The sequence below is a fragment of the Protopterus annectens genome, chromosome 1.part1 (genome assembly GCF_019279795.1).
Source record: "Protopterus annectens isolate FY-2018-M chromosome 1.part1, PAN1.0, whole genome shotgun sequence".
Lineage (NCBI taxonomy): Eukaryota > Metazoa > Chordata > Ceratodontiformes > Protopteridae > Protopterus > Protopterus annectens.
The window spans coordinates 1,643,993,830-1,644,021,470 of record NC_056726.1 but is presented as its reverse complement, the minus strand read 5'-3'; positions in this window follow the sequence as shown (position 1 = coordinate 1,644,021,470).

The window sequence follows — 27,641 nt, the reverse complement described above, 5'->3', positions numbered from 1 at the left end:
ATGTGCTACATTCCTGAGTGTGAAATCTTTTGAATGAGATTTTTAACTGAGGCCCCATCTATTTGATTTGGTGGTAGCTCAGGTAGATGTAAAGATCCCATGGCACTCCTCAAAAAGAGTAAGGATCCTTCAATTAATGTAAAATAAACACATTATTATCATAGTTGCAAATTTACAAAATGCACATATTTACAGGCACATTTACGCACATTTCTATTTTTACTGTTTATTATTTTCCTTATAACATCTGCATACTTATTATTCTTCCCTAACTGACCTCAACTCCTTTTTTACAACCATAATCTTATTTTTACAATATATCTGTCAAAATGCATTTCTAATTAAACAAAAATGTATTCAATTTTTTAATGTCAAATAACACATATTGTATAAAATAAATCCTTGCATGCTCTTGTCTCATATTATTTCTTATTATTCATATAATGTCCATAAATAATCATATTTATATTTGTATTGTTTATGCCATTAATATTCTCAAAAAAAAGTTTCACACAACTGCTTTACACAGTTTCACAACTTTTTAATTTTAAAAAATGCTATGTTGTCCCTTCTTCCCCACAAGTAAAAACACGTTTTCAACTTTCTTTTAATATGGCATATTCCCCTTTACTGGTAACTTATATATTGCAATTTTCCCTAGGAAATCCTGAAACTCTACTCATTTGATACACCACTTTTTTCCTTACTTTAATAACTTTTAGAACTTCTTCTGGTAAATGTTTCCATGGGATTACATAATAGTATTGTTTCATCACATTATTATACCACAATTTTTATTTATTTTATTTTGACATTTGTTGACCGTGTTAGTCTGACTGAGCAAAAATCCATTTTCAGTGGACACCTGGGAAGAAAAGCTCCATAGTTAAAAATGACACGCATAAAACTTAAATAGTTAACATGACTATACAAAGTGTTGTGAATGTAGTTTAAAACGTTGGCATAGTTATATAAGCACTCATATACCCAAGTGATAAAAGCAAATGGAAAGTGAACATTAGTTACAGGTAGAAGTTGAGCTAGTATACACTGTTAAAGTAGGAATGAATTTGGGGCTGGCGGGAGGGTAAGGTAATTTATGTAGGGTCATGGCAAGATCAAGTCCTGGAGTTAAGCAGGTGGTCTTTTAAGAGTTTTAAGATATATATTTTTCTATATCATCAATTTTTATTTTCCATGTCAGTATTTTAACTGATATTTTTCCCATTAATTCCTTATTCACCAGGTAAACCATTTCCCTGAATGATAATCTATATGTCTTCCATATAAGACATAGTTCTTTCATTTCTGTTATCAAGCCCTCCCATTGCATCATAACATCATTTTTTTAACTTATTCCTAGCAAATGCAGTGCATTCATTGACAAAAACACACCCTAGATTTCACCACATCACCCAAACATTTACCTTTATCTTTATTCAAGCTCATTCCCATTTCATTTTTACATCCATTCAGACAAACTGACATCTTCCATATCCCTATTTTACTCTAACAACTAAAACCATATTATCTACATATGTCAAAACTACTGGAATCACCATGTCCTCTTGCATTACATATCTAACGTCATTTAAATTATAAGATAAATCACTCGCTGTCACATTTATTACCAATGCAAACAGTATTCCTCTCATGGGACATCCTTGACTTATACCACACTACATGCATGTTTCTTTACTCAGTAGCCCATTCATTAACACTCTCAGTCTATTATTTTGATATGCTGACATATACAAAAAGCTAATTCTATTACCTATTACACACTTCTTCATAACATCCCATAAAGTATCATTTCCTAATGTATCAATCACCTTATTAATATCATGTACCATATGTTTCGCATCCTCCATTTTACTTATATCATCCATTGTTTCTCTCACAACCAATGATAATTCTAGAAATCCCTTCCTTTTTCTACCATATATACATTTTTCCATAACATCCTCATCCTCCCTTCCAGTTCTCTTCTGTATTATTCTCATAAACATTTTATAATCTGTGTTATTTAGTGTGATGAATCTCCACATTTTTATTTCATTCTTGTCATCCATCCTCAATATAAATTTTAATATCCCATTACATAACTTTTCATAAACAAATTATTCATAGAAACCATGCATTCAGTACATTTACAAAATACACTCTTTTCCAATCCATTAATTTATTGTATATCCCATAACCTATATCATCTAGATCTAATACTGAACCAATATTTACATTCCTAAGTATTTCATTCAATTCAATAATAATCATTTCTTTTTCAGATTCTTCCTTAACTCATTCTGCTTGATTTTACTTTGCACTCTCTCTCTTAATTTCCTTCATTTTCTTCTTATACATATTTTCCACATGCTGTACTGCAATACTCAATTTGTTTTGTGGTTTTGTGTTCTTCTTACCTATCATTTTACATTTTTCATTTACCTCATTATACTAATATCCTCCTTTACTGTTTTACCCAGTTATGCAGATGCCTCCTCCTTCACCCCTTTAAATAATATATATATATATATATATATATATATATATATATATATATATAAAACAAACCAAAAAAACAAATATGGAAGGAGCTGTTGCCACTCAATCGTGGATGTAAAGTAGCCTCAATAGTCCCAACAGCTGATGCTGGCAGAAACAGTAAAATATTCTAATGCAAAACAGGTGTAGAATGGATCCTCTGGTAGGCCCGTTTCAGATGATGTATCAAAAAGACTCTAGCATCAAGAACAAGTTTATTATGAGCGCTATATTAAAGAAATTTTTTCATGATTTCTTTAATATACTAGTTTTTCCATATCCTAATACTTTATTGTGTTATTATTTAAATTCTCTAATACATTTATATATACTTTCTTATACTTTCCCTTCCTTTGTTGCATCATTCTGCCATTTAAATACTTTTTTTATTTTTTTAAACCCAACCCACCATTCAGACCAGTTTTATAGAAGTCCTTTATCATTGTATGAACCTTCCATAACTGTAATACTGCCCATGTTCCAGTTTCATCCCATAATTTATTCGTCTTATTCCCTTTCCTATTGTAATATAATCCCTTTTTCCATCACCTCCATCCATATTGCTAAATGATCTGAAAAACCTGTCACAATAACTGTATCACCATCTCCTACCCCAAGCTTTCTGATAATATAAAAATAATCAATTTCAGATCAAAGTACCCCCTTCTATATGTCCATCAATATTTGTTTCACACGGCTAATTTACCACATTTTATCACTTCCTGTATTTTTGTTACATTATTTCCCTTTCTTTTTTACATTTCCCCTTAAATTGCAATTTAATTCTCCTACAGTTAAAATTTTCATGTTAACCACCACATAGTCTTATATTTGATAAACCAGATTATCTCATGTCTTACTAGTTATATATGCACATAATGCTATAATTCTGTAAATATGTTCTTTCAGTCTCGTATCCACGGCAGTTAACCTTCTTATCCTTAACAAAGTCGCATGATATATGTTCACAGTTTGTTTTACACACGCAGCCAGTCCAGAATCTAAGCTCCATATTATATTTCTACCGCACAATTTTTCTCTTTGTAGTCTTTCTTCACTTGTCAGGAATATTATGTTCTCTAACAGAAAAACATCTGCATCATGTTTAGCGCACAATTCCAGTATCCCTGTCCTTAATGTGTTAATAATACTGTTCACATTTGCTGAAACTCCTCTAAAGTTGTTGTTTTTCCTTGTTTTTAAGTTCAGAGGAATATTTTTAAATTGGTATTTTTACTCTTTCTCCAATTAAACTTTTTCCTGGGCTTATTACAAATAATCTTTGATCCTCAGAAACAGACTTTTCCCTGGTTAGAACTTAAAAATATATATTACTATCAATGACTTCTGACTCTTCCTGCATGCACTGTGTATCCTCATGTTTCCTCTCTATACATTTTTCATCTTCTAAAGTTTCTTCTTCTCTTAGTCCATCCTCTCCCCAGCCTCTTGTTGTCCATACTTCTGCATGTTTTCATCCCTTTCCACTTCTTTTTCATTAATTACTGTTTGCTTTTGATAATCCAGCCATGAGTCCCTTTTTACACAGCCTGCATTCAGGCACACACATGCTTACTGTATGCCCTTTCTCCTCACACTGGTTACATTGTCCCTTGTCACAAACATTAATTAAAATGTCTCCATAAAAGAAACATGATTTAGGCTGGCCAGCATATCTTAATGTCCCTCTATGACCAGCATCAAAATGAACATTTGGCAAATGTTTCACCATGATTTTTTCACAATTCAAAACAGCTTTCACCCTCCACCATCCATTCTATAAGTTTTCATGTCTAAATTCACAATATTATCAACTGTTTCAAACAAACCCTGCATTCATTTTAATGTCTTTTTCCAGTTCTTCGGTTCTAAACTGCAAAGCAACTCTTTTTTTTTTACATTTACATTAGTACCAGAAAACAAATAATTGTCCCATGGATAAATGTGCTTTTTTTGTTACACTGATCAAGAAACAACTTCATCAGTCTCTCACTTTCAAAGTCATAAAAAGTCTATGCCCCAATATGAACAAAAGACTGAATTCCTTCATCTTGAAAACCCAGAACAGTTACAAAATTGTCCCATCCATAATATCTGTTTATTACAGTGCCATTGTTTTGTTGTTATTCTCATAGTTTGTCTTCTCTTCTTTTTAAAACAGTTTTACTTACAGTCTATTGCTGCTTTTTTTTTTTTTTTTTTTTTTTTTGCATGGAGTCACTGCTGTATCATAAAGTGCTACTGGATTATCTGTTGCTACAAAACCACGCACCTTCTCAGTTTGTTGACAGTTTCCTCTAGTACTTTCTGCCCTTGCTGCATACATTTTAACTGATACATTCTCTGCTGCCATATCACCTGGTTCATTTACCACATTACTGTTCTCAACATTTCAAAACAATATCTGACATCTGACCTATGAAACAGCAGAACTGTCACCTGCATCATCCTTCTCCATTATTTTTAATAAAAAATCATCTGCCAGCCCTCCTGATGTCATTTCTGTTATCTGCATCACTTCAGCAGACTCACATACTGCCTTCTCTATTGAAAACCTGCTCATCTGTAACATCCACCACATGGGAATCTTTGTTTGCATTCTGAAACTGCATAGCAAACATTTTTTCTCCAAATTTTTATTTTTCAACTCCAAACTATTCATAACTTTTCTCTCCTCTTCCATGCTGCTGCTCCCCTTGGGCGTCTTCCTTGTTGTGGTAGAAGCCCTCCCACACCATCTAGCACCTCCAAAGTATAGGTGAAGATCGCTGATGCCCTGGACAAATTTAACCAGTAGTAAAAATACCACCTCAAGTCTCTCCTGAAAATAAGAAGCAACAGCTCACGGCCAGAGCAAACACCAGAACCTGGAAGCAAATGTTCTTCAAACAAAATTCTTTTATTCACACGTTCGTTATCCACAGAAAACAGACAGCTCACAGATAAAGACACTGATGCAGTCAAGCGCTTTCGCCCGGGCTCTCCCAGGCTTTTTCAAGACAGTTAAAACTGGGAATACCTTCCGTTTTTATATGCTTTTTCCTTCCCAATCATGTTATTATTGGTTGTAATTAATTTAAATTACTTGCGCTTAATTAAGCAATCCCTGGTGCTTAAAGCCATCTTAGCAAATTCATTTCAATTTTTCTTAAAAACTTCATTAAATAAAAATATTACACAAAACGTTTTCACTACATACCATAACATTATTACATACAATATTAGGAGTCCACAAACAACAAAATTAATTAAAACATATAAAGATAAAAGTTTGTTTTACTTGAAAGAGACCTAGTAGTTGAAAAAATGTATAGAAATTAATGACTACAAGAAAATTTTATAAGAGTGCAATCCTTCATACTTCTAAATAGTTTATATAAATAAATAACTGCCATAAAACATTAGTTATTAATCATAATATGGGTCACTTAAATATACCAATATAAGCTACTTCCTATAAGAATAAATACTCAATGTTTAAAAAAGTTCTGCTAAAAAACATTAATAAAACACTTTTAAATATATTTATATAGTATGTCTACTTAATAAAGGATCTCGCTTTACTATATGTTGTGCAAATTTGAATTAGTGCCAAACAAGTATGGACATTGTGAACTTCTTTGTACCTAGCCAAAACTGAAGCTGTCATCCTGTATTCATCCTTGCTCGCAACAAACAGACATGTCTTTAGATATAATATTGCTTTAATCAACAAAAAACCATTAGGAACATTTATCACCTTTGCATTGGGTGATTCCACTATAGTCTTGCTCTTCGTAGTTTAAGGGCACTGTTAATACTTATGGCGTCATTGAGACCTGGTGGTTTTGTGGCATTTAGTTTAATTTGCCATAATAATTCTTTATATTCAAGAGATGCCTCCCAGTCACCTCCTCTTATGCTGGTACTTACTTGTTCTAACACCAAAAATTTCAAGCACATATTACCACAAGTTATAGAGTGCTTAAAAAATGCATTAGATTCTTTTTTATTTTTAACTTCATAATTGTGCTCATATATCCTTCTTTTTAGGGTCCTTTCAGTTTTTCCAACATAAAAGCTTAAACAATATTCACAAATTCCCAGGTAAACAACTCCTTTCGAGTTACAATTAAAATGACCCATTGGGAATATATTGATATTTCTAGATTTTAAATAAATCCCTTTGTTGTGTAATATAAAACTACATTGTTTGCAAGAATTGCATTTATAGGTTATAAAAAAAAAAAAAAAAAAAAGTATTCCCATTAAACCCCAATTCGTTAGAAAAAGGGATTGTAACTTGAAAGAACTATTGGAAAGAAATGCACCAGCTAGTAATAATAGGAATCAGCCCACCAGAGGAACCTATAAATGCAATTCTTGCAAACAATGTAGTTTTATATTACACAACAAAGGGATTTATTTAAAATCTAGAAATATCAATATATTCCCAATGGGTCATTTTAATTGTAACTCGAAAGGAGTTGTTTACCTGGGAATTTGTGAATATTGTTTAAGCTTTTATGTTGGAAAAACTGAAAGGACCCTAAAAAGAAGGATATATGAGCACAATTATGAAGTTAAAAATAAAAAAGAATCTAATGCATTTTTTAAGCACTCTATAACTTGTGGTAATATGTGCTTGAAATTTTTGGTGTTAGAACAAGTAAGTACCAGCATAAGAGGAGGTGACTGGGAGGCATCTCTTGAATATAAAGAATTATTATGGCAAATTAAACTAAATGCCACAAAACCACCAGGTCTCAATGACGCCATAAGTATTAACAGTGCCCTTAAACTACGAAGAGCAAGACTATAGTGGAATCACCCAATGCAAAGGTGATAAATGTTCCTAATGGTTTTTTGTTGATTAAAGCAATATTATATCTAAAGACATGTCTGTTTGTTGCGAGCAAGGATGAATACAGGATGACAGCTTCAGTTTTGGCTAGGTACAAAGAAGTTCACAATGTCCATACTTGTTTGGCACTAATTCAAATTTGCACAACATATAGTAAAGCGAGATCCTTTATTAAGTAGACATACTATATAAATATATTTAAAAGTGTTTTATTAATGTTTCTTAGCAGAACTTTTTTAAACATTGAGTATTTATTCTTATAGGAAGTAGCTTATATTGGTATATTTAAGTGACCCATATTATGATTAATAACTAATGTTTTATGGCAGTTATTTATTTATATAAACTATTTAGAAGTATGAAGGATTGCACTCATAAAATTTTCTTGTAGTCATTAATTTCTATACATTTTTTCAACTACTAGGTCTCTTTCAAGTAAAACAAACTTTTATCTTTATATGTTTTAATTAATTTTGTTGTTTGTGGACTCCTAATATTGTATGTAATAATGTTATGGTATGCAGTGAAAACATTTTGTGTAATATTTTTATTTAATGAAGTTTTTAAGAAAAATTGAAATGAATTTGCTAAGATGGCTTTAAGCACCAGGGATTGCTTAATTAAGCGCAAGTAATTTAAATTAATTACAACCAATAATAACATGATTGGGAAGGAAAAAGCATATAAAAACGGAAGGTATTCCCAGTTTTAACTGTCTTGAAAAAGCCTGGGAGAGCCCGGGCGAAAGCGCTTGACTGCATCAGTGTCTTTATCTGTGAGCTGTCTGTTTTCTGTGGATAACGAACGTGCGAATAAAAGAATTTTGTTTGAAGAACATTTGCTTCCAGGTTCTGGTGTTTGCTCTGGCCGTGAGCTGTTGCTTCTTGGTTTAATCGTTTTTCCTACTTTGGATTACTGTTACTGTCTCCTGAAAATAAGCTACCAGGCTAGTGGGACAAAGCCAGTTATCAAACAATAAACAAATAAATAAATACATTCATACACTTCAGGCAAAAGCAGAATATTGTTATGTCTATTATATATATAATTGATATATATCTATATAGCTATATCTGTATATATATATATGTGTGTGTGTGTGTGTGTGTGTGTGTGTGTATATATATATATATATATATATATATATATATATATATATATGCACATATACATACTGTTTTTTGAAAAAGCCAGATAAAATAGCCTCATTATTGCTTTTTTGTCTCCCCCCCCAAAAAAAAATGAACATAATAGTACTGTTACCCAGTGTTGCACATCAATACCTGCTTTGACTTACTTTGTATCTGGGCCGATCATGTTACCTAAGGACATCGTGGGGATTTCAGCAATCTATACTCTGTTTGTGTTGCAGGTTAGTATGCTGTACCCACTTTTCCCTGCTCTCTTCTGCAGTTTCACTGATTATTTTGCAAGGGCTAGGCCCCTCATTGGACCACTGTCCCTAGCCCATCCCTCTCTTCCACTGCCTCATGCACATGTGGCACTAATCGAACCCAGGTTGCGTGGGCAATAATTATGGCTTTATCTCTCTATTGCCACTGTGGTGACTAGCTATACTATTCATAAGAGGAACAGTCATTTTTTATAGATAGTCGCATTGGTCATACAGTCGAGGCAAGCTTAGTCCTGATTTTGATTTTAATAAATAACTTTCCCCATCTTTCTATGTGACTTTACAGATTGTTCTTGAATTAAAATGGATAAGAATTTAGGTTTAATAACATGAGATTACATGACTTTCCTTCTTTAACTATCTGCAGTATGTAGGGAAACAGGTGAATGCACACATGGTGCAGCTGTGAAAAAAAAATATTGAGAGTAAAACTGGGTTTTTTACAAGGGGTGATAAAACAAATCAGGCAACAATTTTGCTGACTTAAGAATTATGCAATTCAAATTAAACTTATGCAGAGACATCAAGTTGTAGAGCAATTCATCATTCAAAATACAAACATGAAACACAGGTGGAGACTTCTCTTCTCAGACTGGCTGCCATTTTGGAATCCTATTATTATGCTACCATGCATGTACTACTAAGTACAACAAGAGTAAAAAAAAAGAATAAGAAAACAACATCAGTCAGGAGATGGCAGAAACGAACTCATAATCTGAAGAAAGAAAGAAAGAGAGGAAGATATTTCAAAGATAACAGGAAACATCCCTGTAGGTATGGCTCATGGTAATTTCCTCAGTAATGCACCCAGAATTGAACACATTCGCAGAAATCATATATACATGGGAAATGCAAAGGCAATAACAGTATGTGGGGGAGGAGGATGTTAATTCTGAAAGAATTGTACTTTATCCATTAACTAAGTAAAATGAATGGTATGGCAAAATAAAATTTTATTTGTTGATAAATTATCTATTTATTTTTAGTATTTCACATCTTCGTTTTCCTTGGGCAATGGTCTTTGACTTCAAAAACCAACACGGCAGCCTGGATGCATTATAATACACTGCACACTTCTGCAAGGGTTGCACAGCTAAGAAGAACTGTGCAGCAACATGGGGATTTGACAAATATCCAAAGTGAAACAGGCAGCATTATGTGCAGTTAGTTCTGCTTCAGTATGTATAAATGAGTAGTGCATCTACTATGAAAGTAAACACAGCAGTGCAGTGAAACTCGCACAGAAGACCAAGGAGTAATCCACAGAGTGGCCATGTGCCACATTACATAATGTTACAAGAACCAAAAACGTGAACTCATAGAATGACACAAATAAAGCAGTGCATGTATTAGATGGGCTGCATGTATTAATGTATATCTTAGCAGCATATCATAAAGTGCCATAGAAAGCTATTTGGTTGCATGATTGTCAGAAAAATATGTATTAATGTGTGTATTAGTAATATGCTTAGTGCATTTAGAGCTTGAAAAGGGTTAACACATTTATTCTATTTCATACTGCATACATCTCTACAAACTGCAGATGCTTTCTGACCTTGTATTGTTAGCTAAAATCTTGCTTGTGCCTTGGAAATTTACTGAGAAGCAGATGATTTCTGCTTATGTTAGGAAAATAATGAATAGAATAATACTACTTGTATGAAGCTTAGACAAGAAGTTCCGTTTGTACTGTGAGAAAATACACAGCTGTAGAAGCCATAGATAATTAGGACAAATCCTGTTTGGAAATATGAACTGCAATCAGCATTTTCTTGTATCTGAATTAGAAGAGTACCTTGAAATGTAACACTGTACAATGGAAGCTTGTAAATGAATTAGAGCCCACCAAGGCCAGGTTGTTTTTCTCAAAAGTTTCTCACAAATCTAGTCATGTCAGCAGAAAATCTGAGTAACATTTGCTGTAGAACAATACTGGAAGTTGTGTTTGATTACGTCAGCCATAGAAGGCCATGTCTTGTAGAACAGTATAAGAATAAATATACCTTAACTGAACCTTATGTGTATTGGTCTTTGAAGTTTTTTCCTTTGACAGATTGGTCCTTCGGACCGGAAACCCTCACTTCGCCTCGGATCAGACAGGCCAGGTGGCTTGAAACCATACGGGTAAGAAACCACATCGGTTCTTCTTAGTTGAAAAGCCCTCCGACTGAATTGTCGTACAAAAGAGGCCAGCCACTTTCTGATCTGCGACTGAAGGACGGGTTTATTCAAACCAGGTGATCAATCATGAAGGCTCAGGCTGCTGTCACTGTTAGTAGAGACACTACAAAAATGAAACCGTTTATTAGAGATCCCATCGAGACCAGGTCTCGAACACGGGCAGGAAACTCAAAAGGGGACATTGAGTTATATCAAATGGGTAGAAATTCACGATTTATGAGTGAAGAAGAAATATGCCCACTTATAGAAGTGCCTATTCCACAGGCAGGGCAAGAAGGTCAGGACCCAACTATTCTAGTGTATAGACCCTGGACTCTGGAAGACATCCGGAAAGCCACTGAGGGAATTCCCCATCCAAAAGTTAACTTTAGAAAGTTCTTGGAAGATTTGCAAGGAATGAGGCTAAGTTATAATTTAAACGGAGAAGAGGTAGAAAAAGTAGTCAGACAAATTGTGGGACCAGATTGGCACATGATTAGTGGCGACTGGAATCCCCGTGACGTTGCGATCAGGCCCCTCCCACATAGCAGTGCAGAATTAGACAACAGAGTGAAAGGTCTTACAGACTGCATCTCTGAGAAATGGAAGTCTAGGGCAGACTGGACTTGCATTAATCAATGCATCCAACAAGAAGGTGAAGCTATTGACAGATATTATGCCAGACTATTAGAATGTTTTAATAACCATTGTGGAAAGCAGGTTCCTGAAGATCAGACACACGATTCCCCATATGAGCAGCAGTTAAAGAATGCATTTTTGAAAGGCAGTATTGCACCCATAAGCAGCTTTATTACAAAGCACATGGTAGATCATTGTACAAGCAGGTTACAGTCATTAATTGAATATGCTAGGCATGCTGAAAGGCATTTTAATAGCAAAAAGAAAAAGAAAGCCCAAGTATTTTCTGTAGAAGATGGAGCAGAAGTTTATGTAGTACAGTCCGGGAAAAAGGGCAAGAGAAATGCCCAGAGAAACAAACAATCTGATCAGCAATCAGAGGACTTTGAAGGGCAAAAGTAAAGGGGTGAATATTTTAAATGTGGTAAAAAGGGACACTTGGCAAGGGATTGCAAGAAAAACAAGAAAGCAACCATGGAAGATAAGGAGGGTGAGGACTGACTATATGGTAGTCAGGAATCACTAGAAGGGGATAGCAAAGAAGGTATGAATGAGAATGTGATAGAGGGAGTAGAGAATGTGACAGAAGAAATAGAGGAAGTGCAGGAAGTCACGGATAGTGAAGAAAATTAAATATTAGATTTGGCTTTATTGAGCTTAGAGCTCTATTTAGCAGACACGAAACCAGAAGTTACACTGCTGGTAGAAGGGAGGGAGGTCAGATTCTTGTGAGACTCAGGGGCATCACGGACCCTGATACATCCCTCCAAACTGCCAGAGAACTCAGAGTCAACTGATTACATATTAGTGAAAGCAGCTAATGGACAGCTGTATCGGTAGCCCCTCTCCCATAATATTGTGATAACTGATCCTGTTTCAGGATTGACCCAGAAAAGCAAAATTGTTGTTTCTGCAAAATGCCCAGTAAACCTCTTGTGCAGAGACCTTATGCAGCTATTTGGTATAGCAGTAGCTCCGACTATGCAGGGTATGGAAGCACAGCAACAAATTGATACCTTTGCAGTGCAAACGGAGGGTAAAATGTTTTATTGGTACAGCCAGGACTTGGTTACGACTGGTCCAGGAGCAGTGACCAAAGAGTTGATGAATGTAGCCATCAGCAAGTTCCCCTCCCTTGACATTGATAAACAGCATTTGTTGCACTGTACTCTGTATTATTGTAACACACCAGGCCCTGATAAGGAATATGAGCAAGAATTGTTTAGAAATCGTGCAAACAGATTGATATTACATAATCTGTACTGGGACACAGAGGAGAACAGTGTAGTCAGCTGTTCATTGCCCCAGGAGTTCTTTGCACTCTATAAATCTAATCGATTATCACATGTTAGCTTAACTAAGGACAAGAATGTAAAATGGGTAGACTTAGGAGAGAAAGTCATGAGATGGGAAAAACAGACAGAGTTAGAACTGTCAGAACAGGGAATACAAATGCAGAAGCTGAATTGGATAACTCAGACCCATCCAGCTGTACGCTTGCAGTCTAGCAAGGACAGCTGATTAGCACTCCTATTTAAGGAGGAAGAGAAGGCCTTACAGAATATACCAGAAAATCTCTGGTCAACAGGAAAATCAGATGTAAGACTTATTCGTACAGCGGGACCAGTTACTATTACACCAAAGTCAGCATTTAGACCACAAAAAAGACAGTATCCCTTAAGAAAAGATGCAGAGGTAGGAATCAAACCTATTATAGCAGCTTTACTTAAGGAAGGGGTGCTGGTGAAATCTCCTGATTCACCATGTAACACACCCTTATTTCCTGTTAAGAAAGCAAATGGAGAGTGGTGTATGGTCCAAGATTTACAAGCCGTAAATGACGCAGTAATACCAAGGGCACCTACGGTGCCAAACCCACACACCCTGTTGAATGATTTAAAACCTCAACAGAAATATTTTTCTGTGGTAGATATCAGCAATGTGTTCTTCTTGATACCAATACATCCTGACAGCCAGTATTGGTTTGCATTCACATTTCAGGGGAAAATGTATACATATACGCGACTACCACAGGGATATTGTGAAAGTCCAAAAATATTCTCACAAGAAATGGCAAGCAACTTGGCGGGATTTACCCCACCAAGAGGTAGCCAGATTTTGCTTTATTTTGATGATATCCTGCTGGCATCCCCCAACCAGCAAGATTGTAAAGAAGACACCATAGCGATATTACAATTTTTAGCCACTGAAGGGCATAAAGTAAACAAAAATAAACTGCAGCTTTGGAAAAAACAAGTTAAAAACCTAGGATATGTAATATCCAAGGGAGGTAGGACATTAGATGAGGACAGAAAAGTAGTGATTTTGCAAGCACCAAAACCCACAACCAAGAAGGAAATGATGTCCTTCCGGGGTACAACTAATTTTTGTTGGAGTTGGATTCCAAACTATGCCTTGGACTCTGCACCATTGACTAACCTGATTTATAAAATGCCTATGGCAGCACAGGATTTGTTACAATGGACACCAGAAGCAGAATCTGCTTTCTGCAAACTGAAACAGTTAATAGCGTCCTCATTAGTTTTGGGATTACCAAACTATCATAAACATTTTTTCCAAACTAGATTGTAAGCAAGGTTATATGACATCAGTGTTAACACAGCAGCATGGGGACAAGCAATGCCCTATTGCTTATTATTCATCATAACTGGACCCAGTGGCACGGTCTTTACCCCACTGTGTACAAGCAGTAGTTGCAGCTGCAATGGCAGTACAGACTTCGGCCTCAGTAGTTTTGTTCCACCCTCTCACATTGAGAGTGCCTCATGCAGTCGTGATTATTTTACTGCAAGAGAAGGTAGCATATCTTTCCCCTGCTAGGCATCTTTCCTGTATGACTATATTGTTGAGCCAACCTCATATGACAATTGAATGATGTATGACTTTGAACCCTTCTACCTTGCTCCCAACCCCTGCAGATGGCACACCACACAGCTGCCTGCAGGTGATTGAGCAAAAGACACTGCCTAGAAAAGACCTTACGGATGTTCCCTTGGATGATGCCGAGGTGACATACTACGTGGATGGCTCTTGCAAAAGGGGTCCTGCAGGACAGAACCTAGTAGGATATGCAGTAGTTTCTGATATTGAGATTATAGAAGCAAAATCTTTACCACACAATTTATCTGCACAGGCAGCAGAATTGATTGCTTTGACACGGGCATGTACCTTAGCAAAGGGTAAATGTGTGAACATTTTTACTGACAGCCAGTATGTTTTTTCTACTGTACATGTTTTTGCGCAACAGTGGAAAAATCGAGGAATGATAACATCTACTGGCAAACCAATCAATCATGCACAGTTTATTTTAGATCTTTTAGAATCTATTCAGTTACCACAGAAAGTAGCTATTTGTAAATGCACAGCTCATACCAAGCAACAGGACAGGATTTCAAAAGGTAATGCGAGAGCTGATACAGCTGCAAAGCAGGCAGCTTCAGAAGTATTTCTTTTGGATGAGGAATTACAACCCTCTGAGATCTTAGACTTAGAAATGTTAAAGACAATGCAGACACTTACTACGCAAGTTGAAAAACAAAGATGGGTAAAACGAGGAGCAATTCTCGAAAAGGGGCTGTACATCTCTAAAGAAGGGAAACCGATATTGCCGTCTAATTTGTTTTGATATGCAGCATTGTTGAGCCATGGGCAGTGCCATGTCTCAGCAGGGGGGATGGTACAGCTGGTGAACCAAGTGTTCATGACATATGGATTCTTAAACTATACTAAAAAATTTTGTTCGATGTGCCATGTTTGTAATAAACATCATGCACAAGGGGCGTTAAAGCCCAAGCAAGGGAGTTTCCCTACACCACTGTATCCATTTCATACTATCTGTATGGATTTCATAGAGTTGAATAAATGTGAAAATAAGAAGTATTGTCTTGTCATTGTAGATATGTTTTCCAGATGGGTGGAAGCCTTTCTGACTAAAAATCCAGATGCAGCAACTGTGGCCAAAGTCCTTGTTAAAGAAATCATCCCTAGATTTGGCATTCCAAGAAGGATCTACAGTGACAACGGCACACACTTCGTAAACCAGACCATACAACATTTAAGTAGACATTTTGGTATTTCTTTAAAAAAATCATTGTGTGTATCACCCACAATCTGCAGGGCTAGTAGAGAGGCATAATGAAATTTTAAAGAATAAGCTAAGGAAGTTAATAGTAGAAACGCAGAGAAATTAGGTGTACTGTCGGCCCCTGGCACTGTTGAGCATGAGAACTGTTCCAAATGCAAAAGGATTGACTCCTTTTGAAAAGTTATTTGGAAGGGCTTATTATATACCTCAGTGGAAATCTCTCATGCCCACAGACCAGGAAGCTGACAGTACACTAACTGAGTACATGCAAAACTTGTTAAATTCTAAACATTTGTTGCAGTCAAATTCTGTTTCAGAGAAAGAATGAACCAGACCGTCAGAAGTGGCAGTGTCCCCTGGAACTTGGGTTTGGGTGAAGACAGTAAAGAGGAAGAATCGGGCATCAACAAAGTGGGAAGGTCCATATCAAGTGCTTCTGTCGACACCCACTGCAGTCATGATAGCAGAGCACACCTCCTGGATCCACCTGACGCACTGTAAATTAGTAAAGAACTTTGAACTGGACAAAAATCTTGTCACATGCCAAGAGTAAAAATGATTTAGAGTCCAGAAGAAACAGGAATGCAGAACAACCCTTTCCTCAGAAGTATTGCATAATCATCCTGTTAACTGTACTAGTGACAATAATCTTTTTGTTGTGGCCTTTCCTTTTCCCAGCCACACAGACTGAACTGAATAAACATGAAGTGCTACTCATCGACTGGCATCCAAACTTTAATACTTACCAGGCAATTAAATATGTGTATGCTGAGACTTTTAATGTTTTGAATTGCTGGATTTGCACAGCTTTGCCAACAGCATATGGGGGGTTATTAATGACTACAGTCCCCCTAGGGGTCAATGAGACCTGGGAGAACTTGATTTATGATACCTAAATCATTACATCACAAGATAAAATAGCATTGCACTTGTCTGTTCCACAAAAGGGAACTGTGTGTTTTTATAAAAATGATACTGTTCAGGTGGGTTGGAGCAATTGCAATGTGACTGTTCCTTATAAATGTTACACTAAAGGTAACACTGTAGACCTTATTGTAACACAAACTATGATTCATTTCTTGGATTGATGCACAAAACATTTGATGAAGTAAAACATAATTCTGTTCTTTATAAACAACTGTCTATAATAGATAGAAAAATGTTTCATGCAGGGCGAGTGTATATTCATAGCAAGGTTACTACTAAAGTAGAGGACTGTTACTTTGTGTGTGGCAGAAAGGCATACAAATGGTTACCTGAGAATTGGTCCGGCAGTTGTTTTTTGGGTTACCTGGTTCCGGCCATATGACACACTGCAGTTTTGCCTCGAGGAAAAATTCGAAATGTCCGGGAGGTCATCACGAAACCTGTAAATCCAGTGGGACAAATCGATGCACGTTGGAAAGACCATCATTCCATAGGCAAAGGACTGACACATATGGACTTGAGTGATAGCGTTATATTGTGGGCAGGCATTTCACCAGCATATGGAGCAGTGAAATCGATCTGAGAGATGAGAAAACTGTCAAAACTTCTCGACGTAATGAGTAATGCAACTTTTTCTGCTCTCGAATTGGTGACTGATGAACTGAATGCTATGAGAATTGTAGTGCTTCAAAACCGCATGGTTCTCGACTTCACCCTAGCGGCGAGAGGTGGTACTTGCGCTTTAATCCAAGAAGAATGCTGTTTGTATATTCCTGACCATAAACATGAGATAGACAATCATCTTGAGGTAATTCAGTAAGTGTCAGCCATGACCAAACCAGGCCCAAACCCACTGACGGACTTTTTCCAGAAATGGTTTGGGGGTGGGGTACCATCCTAATGAACATCCTGATTGCCATTTGTGTAGGAATGCTCCTACTGGGAGTATGTGTTTGTTGTGGCATCCCCTGCATGAAAAGACTGATTAAATACCTTATAGACATGTCAGTTTCTGAAACCTTATATCAAAGTGCTGAGTTTGAAGAACTGTTAAAAGATTGAAAATGCTTTCATAAGTTTAAACTGAATGACTCTCTTAACTGAAAATCCTGAGTGGAAGAGGTTAGGAGAAGAAAACAAACTGTTTATGCTTATTTTGAAAGTAGAATAAAAGTATTAAAAGGGGGGAAATGTCAGAAAAATATGTATTAATGTGTGTATTAGTAATATGCTTAGTGCATTTAGAGCTTGAAAAGGGTTAACACATTTATTCTATTTCATACTGCATAAATCTGTACAAACTACAGATGCTTTCTGACCTTGTATTGTTAGCTAAAATCTTGCTTGTGCCTTGGAAATGTACTGAGAAGCAGATGATTTCTGCTTATGTTAGGAAAATAATGAATAGAACAATACTACTTGTATGAAGCTTAGACAAGAAGTTCCGTTTGTGCTGTGAGAAAATACACAGCTGTAGAAGCCATAGATAATTGGGACAAAGCCTGTTTGGAAATATGAACTGCAATCAGCAGTTGCTTGTATCTGAATTAGAAGAGTACCTTGAAATGTAACACTGTACAATGGAAGCTTGTAAATGAATTAGACCCCACCAAGGCCAGGCTGTTTTTCTCAAATGTTTCTCACAAATCTAGTCATGTCAGCAGAAAATCTGAGTAACATCTGCTGTAGAACAATACTGAAAGTTGTGTTTGATTACGTCAGCCATAGAAAGCCATGTCTTGTAGAACAGTATAAGAATAAACATACTTCCTGTTAGTAGTTAGACAAATCCTTGTATCTGCATGTTTTTGTCTCCTTGCGGCAAGTAAATAAATATACCTTAACTGATCCTTACGTGTATTGGTGTTTGAAGTTTTTTCCTTTGACAATGATATTTGCAGTTCATGTGCTGTGGAGTTCATATGTTGGACACCTGTCAGATGCATAACAGGGGAGAAAAGGGACGAGTAAGAAAGTAGAAAAATGAGGAGGCAGGAAGTAAAGGGTCATACAAAAGAATGACCAACAGATGTGTGCAGAATGGAGGAAACAGGAAAAACATTATTTTGGGGAGATAGTGCCCCACTTTTTAATTTAAATAGGGAGAAGGTGAGGATGGATTAGAATGGGAAAGATGGGTGAGAAAGTGGAGTAGTGCTTCTTCTAACCCCTCGGGAGCTTGATGAACAGATGCAGGTTACAGCCCCATACATATGTCCCAATGACTGTGTGACAGACAATGAACACGTTTAATTGCCCTGTGCATACATTAGCATACTCAAACAGAAAATGACTCAGCTGCACAAAAGGCTAATGGGTAGTGTGCAGACAGGGATACATAGAGCAGGAAGATAACCACAGGACTGCACAAACTGGAGTGTATGTGCACAAACTAGGATGCAAAGATGTGGAATGGATGGCTACAAACCGAGGGCAGACAAATGGTGATAGCCAGGGTTAGGAAATATAGAGAAAGTATGGAGCAAGACCCAAGAGTAAGAAGGGCACACATATTGTTGGGACAGGGTGGGGAACAAGCCAAAGTGTTTTTTTCCCATCCATGCAAAGCAGAAAATGCAGTGAGATTAGGTTAGCCAATGGAATGTGTCATGGTCTCCTCTGCTGTCCTGAAAGTTGGATATGGACAGGTGAGCAAATATTTTGTCTCCTTCAGGAGTCTGTCCAACTGTGCCATACACCACAGCTTCTACCACCTGCTCTGTAGCTATAATATATCAGACAATGTTGTGAGATTCCCTGCCAGTGAGTGGACATGATCTTTCTGTGGTGAGACACTCCCAGATTTATTGCCTTCATGTTCCTCAGCAGCAACCCCTGCTGTCATATGCCATGGTTGAGGTGTCTGCAGTGTAAATCGGTCATATGAATCTTCAGTGAGAAGACACAATATGAAGTTTGCCTTAATGAACTCTATCTTGGCAATGCACTGAATATATTTAAAACATGCCAGCATTTGTGAATCATCGGTTCATAGGATCATAAGAGGTTACTAGGCCACTGGCCCTAGGGCCTTTATAAGCCTAGCCATGTTTAACCCCTGTTCCCAAGAGTGTCTATTATGTGCAACACTTGATTCAGCACCTATTGACCCTGCCCAGGAGGGACACCAGTGAAACCCTGGGGTGAATTTCCTGATCTCAATCCAGTCATCTAAATTATGCTTAAATAAGGTCAACAAAGGGCTTTGTTTAACCTGGATTGGGAGTCTGTTCCAAAGGTGAGGTATCCTCTGTGAGATAAATATACCCCTCCAGCAGGTTCTGTTGATGTCATATAGCAGTTTAAGTTCCCCAGAGCATGTGACTCGTATACCATTAGACTTGCAAATGTGCAGCCATTCCATTAAGACAGGGTCTGAAAATGCCTTATATGCAAGGCACAGGTCCCATCTGAGCAGTCTGTATGACACCAAGTACAGTTACAGTGATTTAAGTCTGTCCACATAAGACAAGTGCTGCAGACCCTGACTTATCTTTGTGTGGCGTCTCTCTGGTCTCTCCAGCTGTTGCAGGTACTTAGAGAGGTACATACTAAAGGGAGCATTGTACTGTATTATTAGCCTAATGAGGGAGGCAATGCCCTTGCTTATGAAATGGGCTATATAACATGCCCTTCTTATCACTGTGGAGACATGATGGTGAAAGGTGAGACTGCTGTCAACCTGTATGTCTAGATCTCTTACCACACCGGTTGTGTGCTTAGGTTATTACCCTTGATGTGACAGTCCGCAGGGACATTGCCTTTGCTGAAGGGTATGATAATGCATTTTTTGCGTTAAATTTGGGGATATGCCTTTGGCACCAATCATTAGTCTGTGTGAGTCCCTCTTGCAGGATGTTGACATCATTTTGTGACACAATGACTGCTTCCAGTTTGCAGCCATTAGCAAACTTAATCAGCCAAAGGCCTTTAGTTTTTGCCTATACTTCACAGAAGTGGATTCCGAACAGCAGGGGCCCCAGAACTGATCCCTGTGGAATGTCACTGGTTATGGGTCTGCTGGAGGAGGAGGTGAAGTCCCCTACTTTGATTGTATGAGTTATGTCAGTGAGCCAGTTTGCAACCCACCTGACAATATATGGGGTGATACCCAACTGGGTGAGGTTATCAATGATGCCAGAGTGGGGAATGATGTCAAAGACCTTGGCTAAGTCTAGGTAGGCAACATGCACAGATTTAACCCCATCTATGGCCTTGGTGACTGTTTCAAAGAAGTCCACCAAGTTTACCAGGCTTGACTGCCCCTTGACAAAACCAAAGTGAGTGTGGTCAAATGTTTGGAGATTTCCTATATATTTATTGATTAGATTAATGATGATATGCTCCATGGCCTTGCAGATAAGGCTGGTCAGGCTAATGGGTCTATATTCCCCAAGGTCAGTGGATGTGCCCCCTTTGTGGAGAGGGATGATAGAAGCTGTTTTCCATTTTTTTGGGATATAGCCTATGTTTAGGCTGTTATTGAAAAGAGTACCCAGTGGTATTGCTAACCCCTGTTTAATTCCTGTAGAATGCAGCCTGGGATGTTACCTGGTCCCATAGAGGCCATGTTTTTGGCCTTGTAGATGGCATTTAAGACCTGCTCCATAGAGATGCTAGGTGGGAAGCAAGTTGTAGGTACGCTTTGGGGTATGTGTGGTAGGGACAAGGGAGTGTAGTTTTCACTGAAACTGTCAGCTAGTAGGTTTGCTATGTCCATAGGTTCTGTGTAAGTAGTACCATTGACTTCAAGTTCGGTGCAGATCTGGTTATTTCCATTGAGGTTACGGATGTAACTAAACAATGCTTTATGGTTGTCTTTAGTTTGGAAAGCCAGCTTTGATTCATAGTTTGCCATGGAGGATTTTGCAAGAAGCTTATTTGCTTTTTTAAGTTGAGGAAGGAGTGTTTCCAGTTTGGAGACCATTCCTTCCTATTTCTAGATAGCAAGTTTCTTCTCTTATAGTACAGCTTGTTAATTGCTGATGTTCTCCAGGCAGATTTGTTCCTCCTTAAAGATCTTGCCTTTTTCCTATCAGGTGCAGCAGAGTCAATACAGCCGGAGAGGTGTTTGTATAAAGCATTGATGTAGAGCCCTGAATAGGTGTCTGTACCATCAGTGGGTGAACGGGCTATGAAACCGTTTATGCTGTCTTGTAAGAGGTTGTAATTGGCCTTAGTGAAGTTTTTTTTTTCCCAAGTTACAGTTAAGGTGGGGTCTGGTGTTATGGTTACTTCTAAGGTGACCAATTTGTCCTCAGATTTCACCAAAGAGGTCTGCACACTGGGAGCAGTGTAATGGTCACCCATGTTGATTAGCACCAGGTCCAGGATGTTTGAGCCCCTTGTGGGGGTGCCAGTCAACTGATCCATGCATTGGAGTTAATGAAATCCAGGAAACTTTGGGGATGTCAGTTGGAACACATATAGTTTATGCAGTGAATGGTTGGGTAATTAAAGTCGCCCGCAACCAGGGAGTTTGGTTGTATCTTGATTGACTCCAGTAGTTCCATGTAGGCAGAGTGCATGCCCTGACTCACGGAGGGGTCCTATAGGTTCATAGGTAGGTACTAGGCTATCAGCCTGAGGGCCAAAGCAAGCCTAGCCAACAGTGTATTGGCTTTCGCCACCCATGTATTGTTAAATTCTGCCCCTTTATAGAGCAGTGCCCCAGACATAATCCCAGGGGTGAATTTCCTATCACTCATCCACTTATCAAGGTTTTTCTTGAATACTGCTAATGACAAGCTCTGCTTGATCTGGATGGGAATCTTGTTCCAGAGCATGGGAAGTCTCTGGGACTATAGCCTGCAATGGCTTGAATAGGGATCTTGCCAACTGTTAATTGCACCTGAATTAGCTCATGGAGATCGTGCTGTTTAACCAATCTAAAGTTGTATTTATCTTTCATGAATCAGGACAAAATAAGGGTCATCACCACAAGGTGGGTTGCAAATTGGCTCACAGATAGAACACACAGTGTGTAAGTAGCAGACTGCAAGTCAGACTGCCGACCAGTCATGAGTGTAGTCCCACAGGGATTGGTCCTGGGTCCTTTCCTGTTCAGCAGCTACTTCTCGGAAGTCCTGGCCAACACAAAGGGACACTGGGTGACCAAGTTTGCAGACAACTGCAAGCTGGGAGCCATTATTAACTCCCCAAGTGATGCAGACATCCTACAGAAAGGCCTCACTGAAACCAATAACTGGTGTCGAAACCATGGCCTTAAGCTTAATGCCAAAAATGTGTCATCATCATCCCCTTTGGTAAAAACTCAGTCCCCACTAATAACCACATCAATGGGAGCCCACTGAACACTGAAGACATTATAAGAGATCTGGGGATGCAGGTTGATGCAACCTTTCCTTCGACCACCACATTGCCACTGTGGTCAGAAAGTCCTTCTATGTGACACATTTCATTACCAAGGGTTTTGCATCCAGGAAGAAAGAGGTCATCATCTCTCTCTCTCTCTTCTCTTCCCTCATCAGACCAATCATCGAATATAATGCCCCATTTGGTATGTACTGCACTAAACTCCTGCAACAGCTGGAGAAGCCACAGAAGTAACTCACGAAGAGGATCCTAGGCATTAAACACGTCCTACACGGACAGACTCAAAAGACTTCAGCTGTTCTCTGTCTCATATCGCCTACTTAGAGGTGATCTCTGCTTGACTTACAAAGCCATGTCTGACCCAGCTCTGTTAGAAATGCTACAGCTAAAGAAATCCTAATCCCTCAACATTACATGCTTCAGAGACCTCAACCTGCTTACCACAATCAGCAGAACATGCTGGAGGGACAGGTTCCTCACCCAGAGACTGCTCATGCTCTGGAATAGACTTCTCATACATGTCAAGCAGAGCACCTAACTGTCCCTCTTCATGAGAAATCTTGATGAGTGCATGGGTAATAGAAAGTTCACCCCGGGGATCACTCAAATGGATCTACTTGATAGAAGCACTGAGAACTAATGTTGGGTGGCATGATGCCAGGGCATTTCTATGGGCTAGGCTTGTAAAGACTCCAAGGCCAGTATCCTAGTACACACCTATGAACCTATGAATCTATGTTGCTAAATGCTAGGAGCTTAAACCAAAAACTGCAATCCTTGGAAGAACTTCTATCACTAAAAAAATGTAGATGTCTGTGCAGTCACAGAAGCCTCATTCTAGGCCTCAAAGAGTACTCCGGCCTTGCAAGGCTACAATGCCTTCCACACCTTTATATTGCAAAATGAACATGTCAAAATAAAAGGAGGTGGTATTTCAATCTATATTAGAGAAAAAATTACCTCCTGTCTAGTTAGACTAAACAACTAGTTACTCAAGGTCCAGATTACAGTGGCTAAGACCCCCAACCCCCATTCAAGTTATAGTCAGTTATAGATTGTCCTCCTGCATGGGTCACAATGCCCATGAAGCCTACTTGATCAAACTGGAGACAATCCAAATTTTACTGAACACACTGGTTATGGGAATTTCAATTATCCCACCATTAACTGGGAAACCTAAGCTAGACCTAACTCGCCAGCACAAAAGTTCCTTGGCTTTATTAATTCAAATGCCCTCGAACAAATTGTCCATACCCCAACAAGGGGAACAAACATTCTGGATCTGGTCCTCAGCAACATGTCAAACAGGTGCACTGCCACAATTGTAGGACCCTTATTAGTTAAAACCAACCACAAATCAGTCACCTTCGAGATGGCACTAACACCAAAACTTGCAAAGGGTGAAATCAGACTAAAAAAACTTCACCAAAGCAAATTATACCCTCCTAGGTGAAGGTATAAATGCATTCCAAGCCTCACCCCCAGCTGGATGTGGTAACCACGCCAAAGCTTACACCAAAGCCATGTATAATCATTTGCATAAGTGTATCAACTTGGCCGTACCAGAAAAAAATCAAAGCCAGAACCCCAAGTAAAAAAAAAAAAAAAAAAACTGCCATAGTGCACATCTAGCATCTACAAACTTTACAATCAATTTAAAAAGTTGCTGCTCAAGAAAGCAAAGGCAAGGCCCCATCAATGGAAAAGCAGCCTCCTCAGCCTCAACAGCCAAATAAGACAATTTGTCAAATCCTTCAAGGGCTCCTTTGTGAGAAACTTAGCAAATACAGCCAAGGATAACTGTAAGGCCTTTCACAGCTACATATGTAACTTAAAGGGTAGGACCCAAGCATGTGCAGAACTAATGGCAAACTGTATCACAAACTGACCCCACAGAGATAGCAAACTTGCTATCGGATAGGTTGGTTAAAAATTTCACTCCTTTATCCCCTCCTAACTTACAACAAACCATCCCCCAAACTCCCCCCTCCGCACCCTACATATCTGTAGATCAGGTCCTCAAAGCCTTGTCCAAGGGAGAAAACACAGTTTCTATGGGACCAGACAACATCCCAGGCTGTCTTCTAAACAGGTTAAAACATAGACTAGCATCCCAACTAAGCACCCTTTTTAATCATAGCCTAACCACAGGCTTTGTTCCTGCGAAATGGAGAACAGCAACAGTTATCCCCCTCCACAAAGGTGGCCTAGCAACAGACCCAGGGAAATAGAGACCTATAAGGCTGACCAGCCTCATCTGTAAGGCCATGGAATGTATCATTATGGACTTCATAAATAAAGACATAGGTGATTTCCAAACCCAGGATCCTATCTAATTTGGCTTTGTGAAGGGCAGATCCTGCTTGTTAAATCTGGTGGATTTCTTTGAAGATGTGACCAAGGCTATTGACGAGGAAAAAACTGTGCACACAGCATACCTCGACCTGGAAAAAGCTTTTGACAAAATCCCACATTCAAGAATTATTGATAAATGTAGCAAACTGAACGTAAACCCTTTCATTGTAAGATGGGTTGCCAACTGTCTCACAAACCAGACACACACTATCAAAGTGGGTGACTCCACATCAAACAGCTGACCTGTTAACAGTGGGGTGCCTCAGGAATCCTGGGCCTCCTACTGTTTCAGATATACTTCTCAGAAGTTCAAGTCAAAACTAAGGGGTTGTGGCTGACCAAGTTTGCAGACAACTGCAAACCAGGTGCAATCATTGAATCCCTAAATGATGCCAGTATACTCCAGGAGAGTCTCACACAGATCAACAACTGGTGCATTAGTCATGGTTTCAAAATGAATGCTAAGAAATGCATCATCATTCCATTCTGCACAAACAATATCCCCTAACACTATCAAATAAACAACAATACCCTAAGTTCCCATGAAGTGGTAAGGGACCTGAGATCACAAGTTGACTGTGACCTTAACTTTGACCACTATGTGTCTACTGTAGTAAGGAAAGCTTTCTATGTAACACACTTGATTAGTAAAGGCATAGCGTCAAGAGCAAAAGAAGTTATAACCCCCTATATGCATTATCTGGCCCATAATTAAGTATAATGCCCCATTTGGTATGTACCATACTAAGCACCTGCAGCAACCAGAGAGACCTCAGAAGTTTCTAACAAAGAAGATCAAGAAGCATGTGACTTACACAGATCGACTAAAGTCCCTGTCACTATAGTCCGTATCATATAGACTTCTTAGAGGATACCTATGTCTTGCCTACAGAGCAATCCAAGACCCAAACCTAATGAACTTGCTGCATACCCATAAATCAAATGGGACTAGGGCTATCCATTCCAGGGACCTAATTATGGCCTGTGACTTAAATAGAACATGCTGGAGGGACAGATTAACTCCCAGTGACTGCTGAGTTTATGGAACAGGCTACCAATTCATGTGAAACAGAGCATCTCTATGACACTGTTCAAGAGAAACCTGGATGAGTGGATGGAGCACCATAAATTCTTAGTGAGGATACAGCCCACAACCCTACTGGACATGGCCAGTCATCACTAAATGCAATCTTGGGTATTGACTAACATTTCTATGGTACTACATTGGAATGAAATGGCTAGGCTTAAAATAACCTCCGGGTTGATAGCCTAGTAAACTCCTATGATCCTATGATAATATTGATACATCACTGCTTCTAATATTCACTCTTTCAGATAACCTGGCATGGCTGGGGTACTCTCCTCAGACTTAAACCAGGTTTCTGTGACTACAAATGTCAGCATCTTGCAAGGTGAGGAGTGCTTCCAGTGAGTGCATTTTCTGGTTTAGATTCCTAGTATTTAGCAGCATAACCCTGAGATTGTTTTTAGAGGGTATTTTTATGTCAGGAATTTTGTTCTTGTCACATAGCCTAAAAAAAGGCACTATCGGGGTGGCAAGAGCCTTATCCAGTAACCGACATCCTAGGGGTGACAGATGAAGGCCCACTCTTGCAAAGCATGGAGGTCTGTTGACCATGTCATCCCAGGCTGACAGACACTGGATCCCCTTAGAATGACACCAGACAATGAGCCATTTGTTGAAGTCAATCATTTTTTGTTTGTAACATTTTAGGTGAAGGTAAAATGCTGCTTAAGGCTAGGGACATACCTGCCTGGGCCACATAAACAGAGAGGTCATAACTTACCATGGCTGTCTTCAAGCTTCTCCTGTCTCCTGTGGAAAATCATATAAATACTGTCATATTCTACTAATGCTGTCAAAGAAAGGGCATGTTATAAAACTGGCAATACCTCCCAAGTGTGCAAACTTTCTCAGAATGTCCTGATTTCTGCATCTTACTTTTTGTCTGTTCCTCTTAAAATGTGAGGGTTTCTGGCACAGAACATTGAAGTCACTAAATAATGACACTCATTTGAGTTTCAGACTTCATATCCTTCAGAGAAATGCCTGTAAATGCAAAACCCATTATCCTAGCAACTTCATAAATTTATAATAGCAGTACTTAAAATATGTCCTTGATTTTCGGTCTTTGTCCTCCCATCATTTCGCTTTGTCCAGATTTCTTGCATTTAGAGGTTGAGAGATATGGACTAATGTACAGGAAGATGACAAAACAGTAGATGCAAGTTACAGTCTCATACATATGTCCCAATAACTGTGTGAAAGACAGCAGACAAACATGTATCCCCTGTGCATA